Source organism: Ranitomeya variabilis, chromosome 7 (genome assembly GCF_051348905.1).
Source record: "Ranitomeya variabilis isolate aRanVar5 chromosome 7, aRanVar5.hap1, whole genome shotgun sequence".
Lineage (NCBI taxonomy): Eukaryota > Metazoa > Chordata > Amphibia > Anura > Dendrobatidae > Ranitomeya > Ranitomeya variabilis.
Genome location: NC_135238.1, coordinates 219,402,351 through 219,417,793, shown reverse-complemented (window position 1 = coordinate 219,417,793; position 15,443 = coordinate 219,402,351). Strand labels below are relative to the sequence as shown.

The 15,443-nt window shown below is 46.1% G+C and overlaps 1 long non-coding RNA gene across 1 annotated transcript in view; it reads left to right on the top strand.

Annotated features, from left to right (window-relative positions):
• LOC143786005 (uncharacterized) overlaps positions 1-15,215 on the top strand; it is a 53,187-nt gene extending 37,972 nt beyond the window's left edge. The window contains exons 2-4 of the long non-coding RNA XR_013218199.1: positions 5,630-5,804; positions 12,540-12,675; positions 15,060-15,215. This is a non-coding gene — a long non-coding RNA (uncharacterized LOC143786005). The remainder of the gene's footprint in view (positions 1-5,629; positions 5,805-12,539; positions 12,676-15,059) is intronic.
• The last annotated feature ends 228 nt before the right edge of the window (positions 15,216-15,443 follow it).

The window sequence follows — 15,443 nt, the reverse complement described above, 5'->3', positions numbered from 1 at the left end:
TCCAAACGCGACATGGCGTCCAATCTCAATTCCAGCCAATTCTGCGTTGAAAAAGTAAAACAGTGCTCCTTCCCTTCCGAGCTCTCCCGTGCGCCCAAAAAGGGGTTTACCCCAACATATGGGTTATCAGCGTACTCGGGACAAATTGAACAACAACTTCTGGGGTCCAAGTTCTCTTATTATCCTTGGGAAAATTAAAAATTTGGGGGGCTAAAAATCGTTTTTGTGAGAAAAAAAAAGATGTTTTATTTTCACGGCTCTGCGTTATAAACTGTAGTGAAACACTTGGGGGTTCAAAGTTCTCACAACACATCTAGATAAGTTCCTTGGGGGTCTAGTTTCCAATATGGGGTCACTTGTGAGGGGTTTGTACTGTTTGGGTACATCAGGGGCTCTGCAAATGCAACGTGACGCCTGCAGACCAATCCATTTAAGTCTGCATTCCAAATGGCGCTCCTTCCCTTCCGAGCTCTGTCATGCGCCCAAACAGTGGTTCCCCCCCACATATGGGGTATCAGCGTACTCAGGACAAATTGAACAACAACTTTTGGGGTCTAATTTATCCTGTTACCCTTGTGAAAATACAAAACTGGGGGCTAAAAAATCATTTTTGTGAAAAAAAAAAAGAATTTTTATTTTCACGGCTTTGCGTTATAAAGTGTAGTGAAACACTTGGGGGTTCAAAGTTCTCACAGCACATCTAGATAAGTTCCTTGGGAGGACTAGTTTCCAATATGGGGTCACTTGTGGGGGGTTTGTACTGTTTGGGTACATCAGGGGCTCTGCAAATGCAACGTGACGGCTGCAGACCGATCCATTTAAGTCTGCATTCCAAATGGCGCTCCTTCCCTTCCGAGCTCTGTCATGCACCCAAACAGTGGTTCCCCCCCCACATATGGGGTATCAGTGTACTCAGGACAAATTGGACAACAACTTTTGGGGTCTAATTTATCCTGTTACCCTTGTGAAAATACAAAACTGGGGGCTAAAAAATCATTTTTGTGAAAAAAAAAAATATATATATTTTCACGGCTCTGCGTTATAATCTGTAGTGAAACACTTGGGGGTTCAAAGCTCTCAAAGCACATCTAGATAAGTTCCTTAGGGGGTCTACTTTCCAAAATGGTGTCACTTGTGGGGGGTTTCAATGTTTAGGCACATCAGGGGCTCTCCAAATGCAACATGGCGTCCCATCTCAATTCCAGTCAATTTTGCATTGAAAAGTCAAATGGCGCTCCTTCCCTTCCAAGCTCTTCCATGCGCCCAAACAATGGTTTACACCCACATATGGGGTATCAGCGTACTCAGGACAAATTGCACAACATTTTTTGGGGTCCAATTTCTTCTCTTACCCTTGGGAAAATAAAAAATTGGGGGCGAAAAGATAATTTTTGTGAAAAAATATGATTTTTTATTTTTACGGCTCTGCATTATAAACTTCTGTGAAGCACTTGGTGGGTCAAAGTGCTCACCACACATCTAGATAAGTTCCTTAGGGGGTCTACTTTCCAAAATGGTGTCACTTGTAGGGGGTTTCAGTGTTTAGGCACATCAGGGGCTCTCCAAACGCAACATGGCATCTCATCTCAATTCCAGTCAATTTTGCATTGAAAAGTCAAATGGCGCTCCTTCCCTTCCAAGCTCTGCTATGCGCCCAAACAATGGTTTACACCCACATATGGGGTATCAGCGTACTCAGGACAAATTGCACAACATTTTTAGGGGTCCAATTTCTTCTCTTACCCTTGGGAAAATAAAAAAATGGGGGCAAAAAGATCATTTTTGTGAAAAAATATGATTTTTTATTTTTACGACTCTGCATTATAAACTTCTGTGAAGCACTTGGTGGGTCAAAGTGCTCACCACACATCTAGATAAGTTCCTTAGGGGGTCTACTTTCCAAAATGGTGTCACTTGTAGGGGGTTTCAATGTTTAGGCACATCAGGGGCTCTCCAAACGCAACATGGCGTCCCATCTCAATTCCAGTCAATTTTGCATTGAAAAGTCAAATGGCGCTCCTTTCCTTCCGAGCTCTGCCATGCGCCCAAACAATGGTTTACACCCACATATGGGGTATCAGCGTACTCAGGACAAATTGTACAACAACTTTGGGGGTCCATTTTCTCCTGCTACCCTTGGTAAAATAAAACAAATTGGAGCTGAAATAAATTTTGTGTGAAAAAAAGTTAAATGTTCATTTTTATTTAAACATTCCAAAAATTCCTGTGAAACACCTGAAGGGTTAATAAACTTCTTGAATGTGGTTTTGAGCACCTTGAGGGGTGCAGTTTTTAGAATGGTGTCACACTTGGGTATTTTCTATCATATAGACCCCTCAAAATGACTTCAAATAAGATGTGGTCCCTAAAAAAAAATGGTGTTGTAAAAATGAGAAATTGCTGGTCAACTTTTAACCCTTATAACTCCGTCACAAAAAAAAATTTTGGTTCCAAAATTGTGCTGATGTAAAGTAGACATGTGGGAAATGTTACTTATTAAGTATTTTGCATGACATATGTCTGTGATTTAAGGGCATAAAAATTCAAAGTTGGAAAATTGCGAAATTTTCAAAATTTTCGCCAAATTTCCATTTTTTTCACAAATAAACGCAAGTTATATCAAATAAATTTTACCACTAACATGAAGTACAATGTCAGAATCGCCAAGATCCGTCAAAGCGTTCCAGAGTTATAGCCTCATAAAGGGACAGTGGTCAGAATTGTAAAAATTGGCCCGGTCATTAACGTGCAAACCACCCTCGGGGCTTAAGGGGTTAAAGTACGCCGAAGACTCTCAATTAGCACAAGAGTGTTTGGCCTTACATCCAAGCGGCATCCGGCATCATTAGCATCGCTTCCTCCTGATGAACCGTGGGAGCGGGGAAACGCGTTGAGGAGAGACCGGCAGACGCTAAGTTCACCCTTATTGTCTATCCCATGATTTTTTTCAGTGGTTGCTCTTTCATGCTTTACTTGATAGGGGTACTATATGAATGGTTGTGTACCCGATGGGGGAGTTAATGGTATATGTTATTTATGGAGTGAAGTATTTTCTACTGTTAGACCATTGACTTTTTCCTGGCATGAAATAACATAGGTCGGAGCACCATTTTGGTCACCACTGGATGATAACATTTTCTAAGGGGGACTTCTAATCAATTATGTGTGCGTTGTGCTAGGAATTTCATTTATTTTATGGAGGTACCTATTCAGGTCCTAATTATGGCTTACATCGTATAGTTTTTGTTTTTTTCACCACTGCACTTTCCCTATATTGTTTTCCTACCTGCATTGAGAGGGAGTCGGCGCGGAGTGGGGGCACCAAAAAATCGTCTCTTAGGGTGCCAACCTCCACAGACAGGCAGGTGTGAGCAGTAGGTGTATTTAGGACCTTATTAGGTTATTTTGCATCTTTTGTGACTAATTATTATTTTTTCCTTTACATTGGGTTTGGGTTTTATAATGAATAATTATTAAAAGTGAAGTTTTAAGGGGTTATATGTGCGCTACACAAGAGTGTTTGGTCCAAGGAGAAGAATATGTTGTTACAATTGGCTACGGTGGATCTGTCCCTCGATTTCACATTATATACCGCAGACATCACTCACACTTGATAAGGATACTGTATTTATTTTGACAATCCCCTAAGCCTGATTGACTTCTCACCAGCGCCTCCTCACTGCTGCTATTGCTGAATCTCTAAACACCGGGTCTTATGAGGAATATTATATGATGAATATGGTGGTTTAAAGTCCGCGCTGCCCAAGGTTCCAAAAATGGGATCACACACGGAGGTGAAGCATGAATGCGGTTTATCAATGCGTTTCAAGGTTTCCAAACCTCTTCATCAGGACAAAACCACAATGATTATTGGAATCCTTGAAGCATGTTGACAAAGACTTATAATGAGTATTTGCTGCTGGAAATCCCCCCCCAAAAAGAAGAGCTGTGGATTTTTGGCAGGTAAGAGGTGTTGATCCCATCTCCCGCTCCCACGCAGCGACCACAGATCACTGTCCAGGTCAATGGATTGGGACCTGCAAATCGATTGGAACCAACTTTGTTTATACATTTCCGGAGAATTTTACTAATATTCAGTAGAAATATTCATATGATGCCTGGCTATTAATCACAAAGTAAACGTTATAGGGTTGTTTCCAAAAATCATCTCCTATCAATAGGATAGAGAATAGCTTGCTGATCGCTGAGTGTCTGACTGTCAAGAGCCCCAGCAATTTTGAGATCAGGGTTCTGGAAACCCAAAGTTTAGGCTCTGCAGCCCTGTCTTGAAAGTAGCAGGGGTGTGCATGCTCAAACTCCACTACATTCATTATCTATAGGATAGCTGATGATGACCGAACGTGGTCAGATAATGTGTTATCTGAGCATGCTCGGGTGATATCCGAGTATCTTGGGCGTGCTCGAATAATATGTTCGGGTCCCCGCAGCTGCATGTTTTGCATCTGTTAGACAACACATATGGGGATCGCCAAATAAGCAGATAATCCCTGCATGTGTTGTGTCTGTCTAACAGCCGCAAATCATGCAGCCGCAGGGACCCAAACATGTTATTCGAGCACGTCCAAGATAGTTGGATATCACCCGAGCATGCTCAGATAACACATTATCCAACCACGTTCGGCCATCAGCTATTTCTGGCAGACCCATATACAATGAATGGAGTGGACGCGAAAGGTGTGCGCCTCCCCTCCATTCAAGCCAAGGCTGCAGAGCCCCATTCTCTGGGTTCCACTTGGAATCATTGATGCTCCTAAAATTTGGACCCTCAGCAATCAGCAAATTATTCCCTACCCCAAGAATTTGGGATAACTTGTGGTTTTGGAAATAACCATTTGTCATTGACCAAAGAATGGAAAATCTGTCAATAAAAAGCTCGTCTTCAGTAGAACAGGAATTGAAGCAGTGAGGAGAGGAGAAGGATGGGGAGGAGATGAAGCTTCAGCCTTTATGCTCTGGATTATTCGCGAGGTGGGTCAGCTGATTGCTCAGTGCACATCTTTAATGCCTTCCATCCGGACTAGCATGCCCACTTAGCACAGTAGTGAGAAAAGTTATATTTACGCCAAAAAACACAAATATTGATACTTACGCTGGCTCAGTGGTTAGCACCTGAGTGTTGGGGTCCTGGGTTCAAATCCCACCAAGGACAACATCTGCAAGGAGTTTGTATGTTCTCCCCGTTTTTGAAAAGGTTTCCTCCCATTTACATACTGATAGGGAATTTAGACTGTGAGCCCCAATGGGGACTGTGGTGATTAGGTCTATAAATTGCTGTGGAATTAATTGCACTATATGAGAGAGTTAAAGAAATATTAAAAATACTTCCATCATCCATTGGTAAACTGATACACTTTAGGACTGCTGTTGTACTATTCTGACATATGTTTATAATGTGGCTTTTATGTACAGTTCTTTCAGCTTTTATACCTTTTTCAAGAAGAATAATTATATATTTTTGACTCTGGAAGCAAGGAATGCCAATTACCGGGTTTCACAGCTTAGTATATTCCTTGGTGGAAGAAGCTCTCATTTATTCACTCTACCAGTTGCATCTATTTGATGATTGTTCAGTTATATTTTTTAATTGTGCCATCCATCTGAACCTTAGGTCATCGAAACGTCTTCTGGGGAGAAGTTCAAAATGAATATATTTCAAGGAGAAGCAATTTGTCTTGGTTTGGCGTTGAGCCGACCCTGGGTCATTTCACAGTTTGCTGAATTCCTTCTAGTTCCTTAATCTATTGAATTACGCATGACTTAACGTTAGAGCTTCGCTTGTTAAGGTGAGTTGATATAAAACTATATTTAACCATTATACAATTTTTATGGCTGTATGCCCATATTCATAAGTTGCCTAGTAATTTGATATTTTGATATAAAAAACAAACAAGTAATAAGTTAGAATATTGAACATGTGTTTATGAGGATTTATTTCAACATGACGATACAGTTTAAAAAAATATGACTGCTTTCATCTAGTCACAGCTCCTATCCCTGAGTTATTTATGACAGTGCATGGGGCTGAGATGCAATACCACACACAACCTAAGGACAGGTGTGGCACTTTTTTTTCTTTCCCAAGAATGAACGCAGCACTGTTTTTCTAATTCTCAACAAGCTCTCAAAGCCCTATATGATCAGATGACATGCTATGGCGTGCTTCCATCATTTACTATCTGGAATTCATGCATTAAATCCACCATCTGGGGCATGTGCTCTACAAATTGTCCCTCTATCGGTTTTTACCATTCTCAGCTTCCTTCTTTGTATGCCCAAAACCCCTCGTCCAGCGCATGCGCACTACAAGCTGTCATTCTAGTCGTGTTTCCAGCATGAGCATCCAAGTTCGCATGCACAAAACTTCCTGTCCAGCACATGCGCTCTACAAAACTGTCCTTCAATCTGTGCTCCCATCCTGAGCTTCCTAGTATACATGTCCAAAACCCTGTCTGCAACGCATGCATTCTAAGAGCTCTGCTTCTCTCTGTGTTCACATTGTTAGCGTCCTAATATACAGTACAAGCCACAAACCCACTGTCCAGTGCACGCGCTCTACAAGCTGTCCTATCTGTGTTTCCATCCTGACCTTCCTAGTATAAGTGGCAAAAAAAACATGTCCAGTGCATGCGCTCTACAAGCTCTGCTTCTATCTGTGTTCACATTCTAAGCTTCCTAGTATACAGTACAAGCCCCAAAACCCCTTGTCCAGCGCATGCGCACTGCAAGCTGTCATTCTAGCCGTGTTCCCAGCATGAGCTTCCAAGTTTACATTCCCCAAACCCCTGTCCAGCGCATCTGCTATACAAAACTGTCCTTCAATCTGTCTTCCCATTATGAGCTTCCTAGTATACATGCCAAAAAAACCCTGTCCAGTGTGTGCGCTCTACAAGCTGTCCTTCTATCTGTATTCACATTCTAAGCTTCCTAGTATACAGTACAAGCCCCCAAAACCCACTGTCCAGTGCGTCCGCTCTACAAGTTGTCATTCTAGCGTGTTCCCAGCATAAGCTTCCTAATATAGATGCCAAAAATCCCCTGTGCAGCGCATGCGCGCTACAAGCTCTGACTGTATGTGTTCACATTCTAAGCTTCCTAGTATACAGTACAAACCCCAAGCCCCCTGTCCAGAGCATTAGCGCTCTACAAGCTGTCCTATCTGTGTTCCCATCCTGACCTTCCTAGTATGGCATACATGCCCTAAAACTACTGTGAAGCGCATGACTACAAAATGTCCTCCCATCGGTGTTCCCATCATGTGCTCTCTAGTTTGCATGCTGTAAAACCCCTGTGCAGTGTATGCCTACTAGGAGCAGAGTCTAATGGTTCTTGATTTATTCCTCATTGCAGTCTATGCATCTGGAAGAGGAGTTCGAAGCAAACTGAAAAATGTAGTTTAGGCTTCAGAGATGTAGCATGAATATTTTAAGACTATAAATTCTGCCACTAATGACTGTTGCAGTAGATGAACAAGTAGACACGTGGGATTAAATGCACTGAATATTCTTGCAAATGAAAATTTGGAAATTCTTAGAGAATGTATATGGAGCGCCCCCACACCGCCGCAGGGCCGAGGGGTACCCGGAGCCGGGCCTCTAGGTCTCAGTCCTGGGGTTGTCACGGTGGCTAGACCCGGTCCGTGGCCCTGTCTGTCAGTGGGGGACGTCCGGTGCAATAAGTGATGTTGTAGCGGTGCAGTTGTGGGGTGCAGGTCGCGGTAAATAACGAGGACACCAGGTTGCAGTCTCTTTACCTCTTTACTGAAGCTCTCTGGGTCCTCAGTCCGGAATACGGCTCACCAGGCTGCGCAAGTCCGGCCGGTCCAATGGCACTTCCAGAGCTCTCCTTGCAGGTGGAAATCGGTGCCTTCCTTCTAGCGCTATGTGTTGCAGTCCTTCCCTGCTGTGCTTACGGAAAGTACCCCACAACTGTTGTGTCTGTTTCTCGTGTTCCCTCACAACAACTTAATTCGCAATGATCTTCCTCGTCCCTCCAGATACTATGGTAGGAACGCACCCGTATGACGGGGAGGCTCGGAGATCTTCCGGGACTCTATCCGCGCCCCTCTCCTGTTGGTACCCCCCTTTGCCTTCCTGGGTGATGCGTGAGACAGTCCGCCTCAAGCTAACTGCCCTGCCGTAGGTCTGAGGTATGGCTTGAAACTCTTTACCTCCTCGGCGTTCCGGCCACCGGTAGTGCGCCTCAGTAAGGTGCTGCCTCTTTCAGCACAACCCTCACTGGTATCTCCTTTCGCTTGATTTCGTTTCTCACTCAGCACAATCTATCTCGCTTCTTAGTCCTTCCTTGGGCACCGCCGCTATGCTGAGCAGGCACGGTCCCTTTACGTTCTTTCCATGCCAAGCCTCTGCCAGGATCCCACCCCTGGCAGAGACCCTACAGTCTCTCCCTTCACAACACCCTCTGCCACCAGGTGTTGCTCCGTTCAATCCCGTCAGCGTTCTCTCTAACTTCCTGCCTGACCCCCAGTTTACCCACTATGGTGGGGAGTGGCCTAATGAATAGCACCCTTAGCTCCCCCCGGAGGCCCAGCTGTGAAATGTATTGGTGACTGTGATACCTGCTCAGAGAACTCCTTCCGTGCCATCGAACGCAGCATGGCCCCCCTTAGTGGCTGAACCATGCTACTGCAACGACCAGGACTCTGGGGCGCTGCACTCCCCCCTGGTTAAACACAGTACTCCGGGACTGGGAAGAAAAACAACAATACAGGTTAGCAAAAAGACATACAATTTTGTCGAGTGCAAATAACAATAAGTATACTTAAGTAGGCTTCCCTTTATGGGAGGTGAGGACACTTGTAACGTTACAAACATAATTAACCTTATAATTTACAGAGTATAAATAACTTCTGTTACCCAACCGGGTATTCTATTTAGTGCAATTTTTGAAATAATAACTTAACATTGCCTTTAAGAAACTCACACTCTTAGTCTATCAAAGGCCTTCCTATAATCACATTATAAGGCATTTCAACTTTACATTCTCCTTCTTGTGAACCTGCAGGACCGCCTGTCCCTACGGCACCAGACCTACTGCCTCTCCTTTCTTCTACAGGACCGCCCTGTTCAGCCAGGGCCTACTGCCTTTCGCTACTATACACAGTATAGACATAACATTCCTTTCGGTTGAAGAACTCTGAGCCAGCTCTACTCGGCCCCTTTAAGGACTCACTCTCTAACCCCTACGGGTTCACTCTCTGTCCTTAGCAATAAAGTAACTTTTCAATGGGGACGCAGGGTTTACCTTCTATCCTCACCCTCATTATTACTTCTCTTACTTTCAACTATGCAGACCTCTACTTCTACCCCTACGGGCTCTCTGCATCTTTCCTGTCTTCAAAACATTATTCAAATTTCACATTTTAACAAATTCAACACATATAACTCGGCATGTGAAACAGTTACATTTTCTTTTTAAGGCATCATTACCACATTACTGTTCTGTAACAGTATCGCTTTCAAGTACAATTCTTCACATCCCCTTTAAGAGGGGACCAGGTCTCTCTGAGGTAGCTCGTCTTCTCAGCCTACCAGTCTCATGCAAAGTTCCGGTCCGGTATCTTCACAAAGTGTCTTTAACTAGGACCAGTAGGAACGGTTTCTTCGCAAAGTGTCTTTTGACTAAAACCAGTAGGGAGCACCTTTAAGAAAGTGCAAACTATTTACAAGGGAAAGTTTGAATCATGCGCAGTTCATGATTTCTGCAGTTCTCTTTTTTAAAACTGTATAAACTTCAGGAAAACAACAGTGACCCCGGATCAACAAAGGGGTCACCTTTAACCCTAGACAGGTTTAGCAGCAAACAGGAACAGTTAAAGGAATGAACAGTTAACTATTTACATTTTCATGGTATCGAGGTTTATTCTCCTTCCGGTGGCTTTGGTTCCTGGACCCCGGCCACTGTGACACGGATTCCAGCGGCAAGCTCCACAGGGGCCACCAGGTCACTCGGCGTCTGGATTTGAAGACTAACCTGGCGGGCAAGCTCGGGAGCTACTACAAAGCGCACCGTGGAGATAGTAACGAGATCCGGCAATTCTGGATCACCCGTAATTGGGGCCACAGGTGAGACTCTCTCAGGCTCACATCGCCGCACCTTCCGGGCACGCCATCCTTGCGCATTCTGGTGGCGGGTGTACGTCACTTGATCTCCCTCCCGTAGCGGCTCGCCCTCCCGATCACAGCAGGGGGTGTCCACGTCGTAGCCAGCAACGAAGATGCCAGTAGGTAAACCTGATTCCCAAATGGAGCCCCACCCTTTCTTGGGGTAGAAGGCCGATACAATTCCTCGTCTTACTGCGTCCTTTCCACCATATATAAACTTCTTACTTTGCATCTCCTGTTTTTCAACTTCTTCGCGCTGCTTCCAGTGTTGGAGTATGCATTGTTTGTACTGTTCCCAGGTAAACACCGCAATAGTGAGACCATCCACTGGAACCCCGTCCTGCTCGACCCAGGGGGTATCCCATCGAAACATCACTCCTCCCGGGTCCATCTCTATGGGTTCCCCCCACTTGGTGGGTAATGATGGTAACAGTTTCCCCATCGCGCCAGGGGTGAGGATCGCCCGGTCAATTGTGAAGGAAGGGCTACTGTTGCGGGGGAAATCGGTCGCGGGAGCGGGATCGAGTGCGGGGGCAGGGGCGCCTTTCGTACCTGCGCCTAGTGTGGTCCCACCGTGGTCGATCCGGTCCGCCGACAAGGGCGCTGGAGTCGGCGGCAGCCCGGACCGTGGCTCCTCCAATGGGATTCTCGGATTCGGCTCCGCTTGCTGTGGTTCCTCCTCCTCCAACTCCGAGGTCGGGATTGGTGGAGGTAATTCCGCTGTCAGCTTCACAGGCTCCCGGTCCGTCGCTGGTGAAGGATGGTAGGCCGGGATCGCTTCTTCCTCGCTCAGGCACTCGCCGTTCATCATCGCCGCCTGATAGTCGCTGGCAGTGCATGCACCTAACTCCGCCATTTCTCCGAGGTCGGGCTTCTCCGTCGCCAGCTTCCCGCCGTTGCATCTCAGGGGGTTGTCTTCTGTTTTGGGGCAGGTCATCTCTTTGCAGCCAGAAGTGCAGGGGGCGGTAGCCATTTCTCGCGCCAAACTGGGAGTCTCCGCCCATAACACACCCTCCTTCTCCTGGGGTGTAGCAATGGCGGCGCCTTTTGGCGGGAACTTCTGGCGGCCAATGGCGCAGCACAATCTTGCAATAAAGTACAGTAAATCACAGTCTCTAGGCACACATGACCTGATTCTTCAGGCTTAAGTAGATCCTGTTCGTGACGCCAAGTTGGAGCGCCCCCACACCGCCGCAGGGCCGAGGGGTACCCGGAGCCGGGCCTCTAGGTCTCAGTCCTGGGGTTGTCACGGTGGCTAGACCCGGTCCGTGGCCCTGTCTGTCAGTGGGGGACGTCCGGTGCAATAAGTGATGTTGTAGCGGTGCAGTTGTGGGGTGCAGGTCGCGGTAAATAACGAGGACACCAGGTTGCAGTCTCTTTACCTCTTTACTGAAGCTCTCTGGGTCCTCAGTCCGGAATACGGCTCACCAGGCTGCGCAAGTCCGGCCGGTCCAATGGCACTTCCAGAGCTCTCCTTGCAGGTGGAAATCGGTGCCTTCCTTCTAGCGCTATGTGTTGCAGTCCTTCCCTGCTGTGCTTACGGAAAGTACCCCACAACTGTTGTGTCTGTTTCTCGTGTTCCCTCACAACAACTTAATTCGCAATGATCTTCCTCGTCCCTCCAGATACTATGGTAGGAACGCACCCGTATGACGGGGAGGCTCGGAGATCTTCCGGGACTCTATCCGCGCCCCTCTCCTGTTGGTACCCCCCTTTGCCTTCCTGGGTGATGCGTGAGACAGTCCGCCTCAAGCTAACTGCCCTGCCGTAGGTCTGAGGTATGGCTTGAAACTCTTTACCTCCTCGGCGTTCCGGCCACCGGTAGTGCGCCTCAGTAAGGTGCTGCCTCTTTCAGCACAACCCTCACTGGTATCTCCTTTCGCTTGATTTCGTTTCTCACTCAGCACAATCTATCTCGCTTCTTAGTCCTTCCTTGGGCACCGCCGCTATGCTGAGCAGGCACGGTCCCTTTACGTTCTTTCCATGCCAAGCCTCTGCCAGGATCCCACCCCTGGCAGAGACCCTACAGTCTCTCCCTTCACAACACCCTCTGCCACCAGGTGTTGCTCCGTTCAATCCCGTCAGCGTTCTCTCTAACTTCCTGCCTGACCCCCAGTTTACCCACTATGGTGGGGAGTGGCCTAATGAATAGCACCCTTAGCTCCCCCCGGAGGCCCAGCTGTGAAATGTATTGGTGACTGTGATACCTGCTCAGAGAACTCCTTCCGTGCCATCGAACGCAGCATGGCCCCCCTTAGTGGCTGAACCATGCTACTGCAACGACCAGGACTCTGGGGCGCTGCATATACAACCTCTTTAAGTTGATATGCTGTATGTATCTATGTGTTTCTACCACAACATAAGAATAGGTCAACTAAATTATATTCTGTCCCACAGTAACCATTGACATAGGGGTTGCTGGGTTAAGAAGCTAACAGCTGATTGATACCCTTGATGACCTGATAAGTCAACGACACGTTCTTGGCTCAGATAGAAGGCCTACACAGAACCAATTCGCTGAATCACTAAAATGGTAAAACTGGGACCAGAAAATAGTGTTGAGGGGTCAAAGGCTCATAATTCTGTGGTGTTCTGAGAAAAAAAAATAGATAACTACGAAATCCAAGTAGGAATGTGAAGTTCTTACATATGATACAACATAGAAACATGGAGCTGTGTACAGATGTGTCCTCCTTAGGGTTCCGTTGATCTTAACATATACCAAAGTGAGTGGGATAAGGTGACACAGGTTGAAAAAAAAACAAATGTTGTGTATTGAAGCCTGTCCAAAATTTTGCTATCATGTTATATGAACGTATTGACATTTTATTGTGAGAAATTAGAGTCCATGGCAAATTTTGCAGAGAGATAAAGGTGGACACATATCTGGAGCAGAACTACTTTAACCCACTTCAAAACATGACAAGTTTATGGCTGTCTTTGGAGTGGCCCCCCCAAATGCAGGGCAGCGGGGTACTCGGTACCGGGTCTCTCGGTTCTGGGGATGTCACGGTGGCCTGACCCGGTCCGTGGCCCTGCTAACGGGCGCCCAATTAAAGATGTAGGTGACGGTGTAGGTCGCAGTAAATGACGAGGACACAGGGTTGCAGTCTCTTTACCTCTTTACTGAAGGCTTCAGCATCCGCAATCCAGAGTACTGCTAACAGGGCTGGCTGAGACCGGCCGGTCCGAAGGCACATCCAGAGTTCTCTTTGCAGGTGGAAATCAGTTGCCTACCTACTAGCGCCTGGGTGTTGTAGTACTTCCCTGCTGAGCACCACGGGATAGTCCTCACAACTGTCGTGTATGTTTCTGTTCTTTCTCTCCCCGTCCCCCAGCTGATATGGATAGGATGCACTCGTATGACGGGGTAGGCCTGGAATTATTTTATAGGGACCCTAGAGACGCCCATCTCCCACAATTGCCTCCGTTGTCTTCATTAGGTGTAAAAGGTGAGACAGCCAACCTAGAGTTAACTGCCCTGCCGTAGTTCAAAGTGATGCGTAGAGTCTATTACTTCCTCGGCGTTCCGGCCGCCGGCTACGCGCCTAAGAAGGATGTTGCCGATCTCGGGGCACGACTCCTTCTGGTTCTATCGCCTTTGTGCTGTGATCTCGTTTCTCACTTCTCCACAATATACTTCGCTTCGTGTCCTTTCTTAAAATGCCACCGCAATGAGGTGCAGGCTCGTCTCCGTAACGATCTGTCCTTTGCTAGGCCTCTCTCAGGATCCCACCCCTGACAGGGACCCCCCTGAATCTTCCCAAGTAACGCTCTCCTCTCACTAGATGTTACCTGGGCAAAACCCAGTCAGCTTCTCTCTAACTTCATATCCAACCCCCAGTTTTACCAGAGTGTGAGGAGTGGCCTAATACATAGCACCTTTTGCTCCCCCTGGTGGCCAGAGTGTGAAGTGTAATGTGTGACTGTGATACCTGGTCAGGTGAACTCTTTTAGTGCAATCAAACGTACCATCACTTCCCTTAGCAGCAGAGCGACGTTACTGCAACGACCAGGTCTCTGGGGCGCTGCATCTTTGTATCTACGTAAGAGTACTATGTCTTTTACTACTTTCTTGGACCATATTGGTCTACCGTACATTCTATTTTACTTTGCCCATTTCATTAGCCCCTACCATTGGATGTGGTCTCCTGAGCTCTGTTGGAACTGCCATGCCTGTCACCCAAGTAGTCAGCCCCATGAGGATGGAGGGATGTAATATACACCACTGGCCACTTTATTGAACATCTATCCTTTGTCAGTAGGTGCAGGAGGGTTGGTTTAATATAAAAGTTCCTAGGTGGGATCAGTCTTCACCAGTATAACATCTAAGATGCTTCAGGCTATCACTGAAGACTTGGTCTATGAGGCTGAATATCCTTAGAGAGGCTTTGACGCTGAGGCATGAGGTTTTTGCAGTTCTACGTATTCGCTCTGGACCGGTGCCCCAAAGATATTTCCACTAGCTGTTTATAGCCACAAGTCTGGCTTAGGCTGTAAGAGGTATGAATTATGTACATGGAGATTTCCTTCATCCAAGGTCAGTCATCGAAAATACAATGCAGTAGCCAAGGCTGTAAACTTTACGGTTCCCTTGTAAGTCGTTAAATCATATTGTAAAGATTGTAACAAGCTTCAATTGTCCTGGATGAAGGCTCATGTCTAAAGTTCAAGGATATGTGATCCCATTTTCTGTCTCTTTGGGAGACATCTAATCTATTTAGCAGTGAGAAACATGTAAGGTGAGACTAAGGCTCGGGACAGTCAGCAACCCAGATCCATCACATCTGTCTGACTCCTAACATCATTAGACCTGAGGTAGACTACAGTCCTGATTTATAACACCGCGGTCGTGAGGCTGGATTTCTTTAACTTGCCATTAGTTTTGAAAACTTTCTTTTTATTGCATGTATACAGGGAATTAGCTTTCCAGAAAGGAGAAAAAGGATGAAGACTGACTTATAGAAAAATGAGGCAACAAAGTCGTTTTTAACGAGATACGTTCAGGAGAGGAGAATAAGTTGAAATATCGGATATCAATCAGAAATGTGGCTAAAAGTGAGCATGACTTACCTGCAATACCATATAATGCCCTGGAAAATGGGGGGCAAAAATCCAAGTGAGGTGAAATGGTGAAATAAAAACAATTCCATCAATGAAATTTGGTCTTCGTTTTTACCTTGCTCGTTGTGCGGTAACAATGACTGGGGCCAGATCAATTACGATGATATGAAATTTGTATGGATTTTTTAAATTATTTTAATGGCTTAAAAATGACTGAAATTCCTAAACAAAATTGGG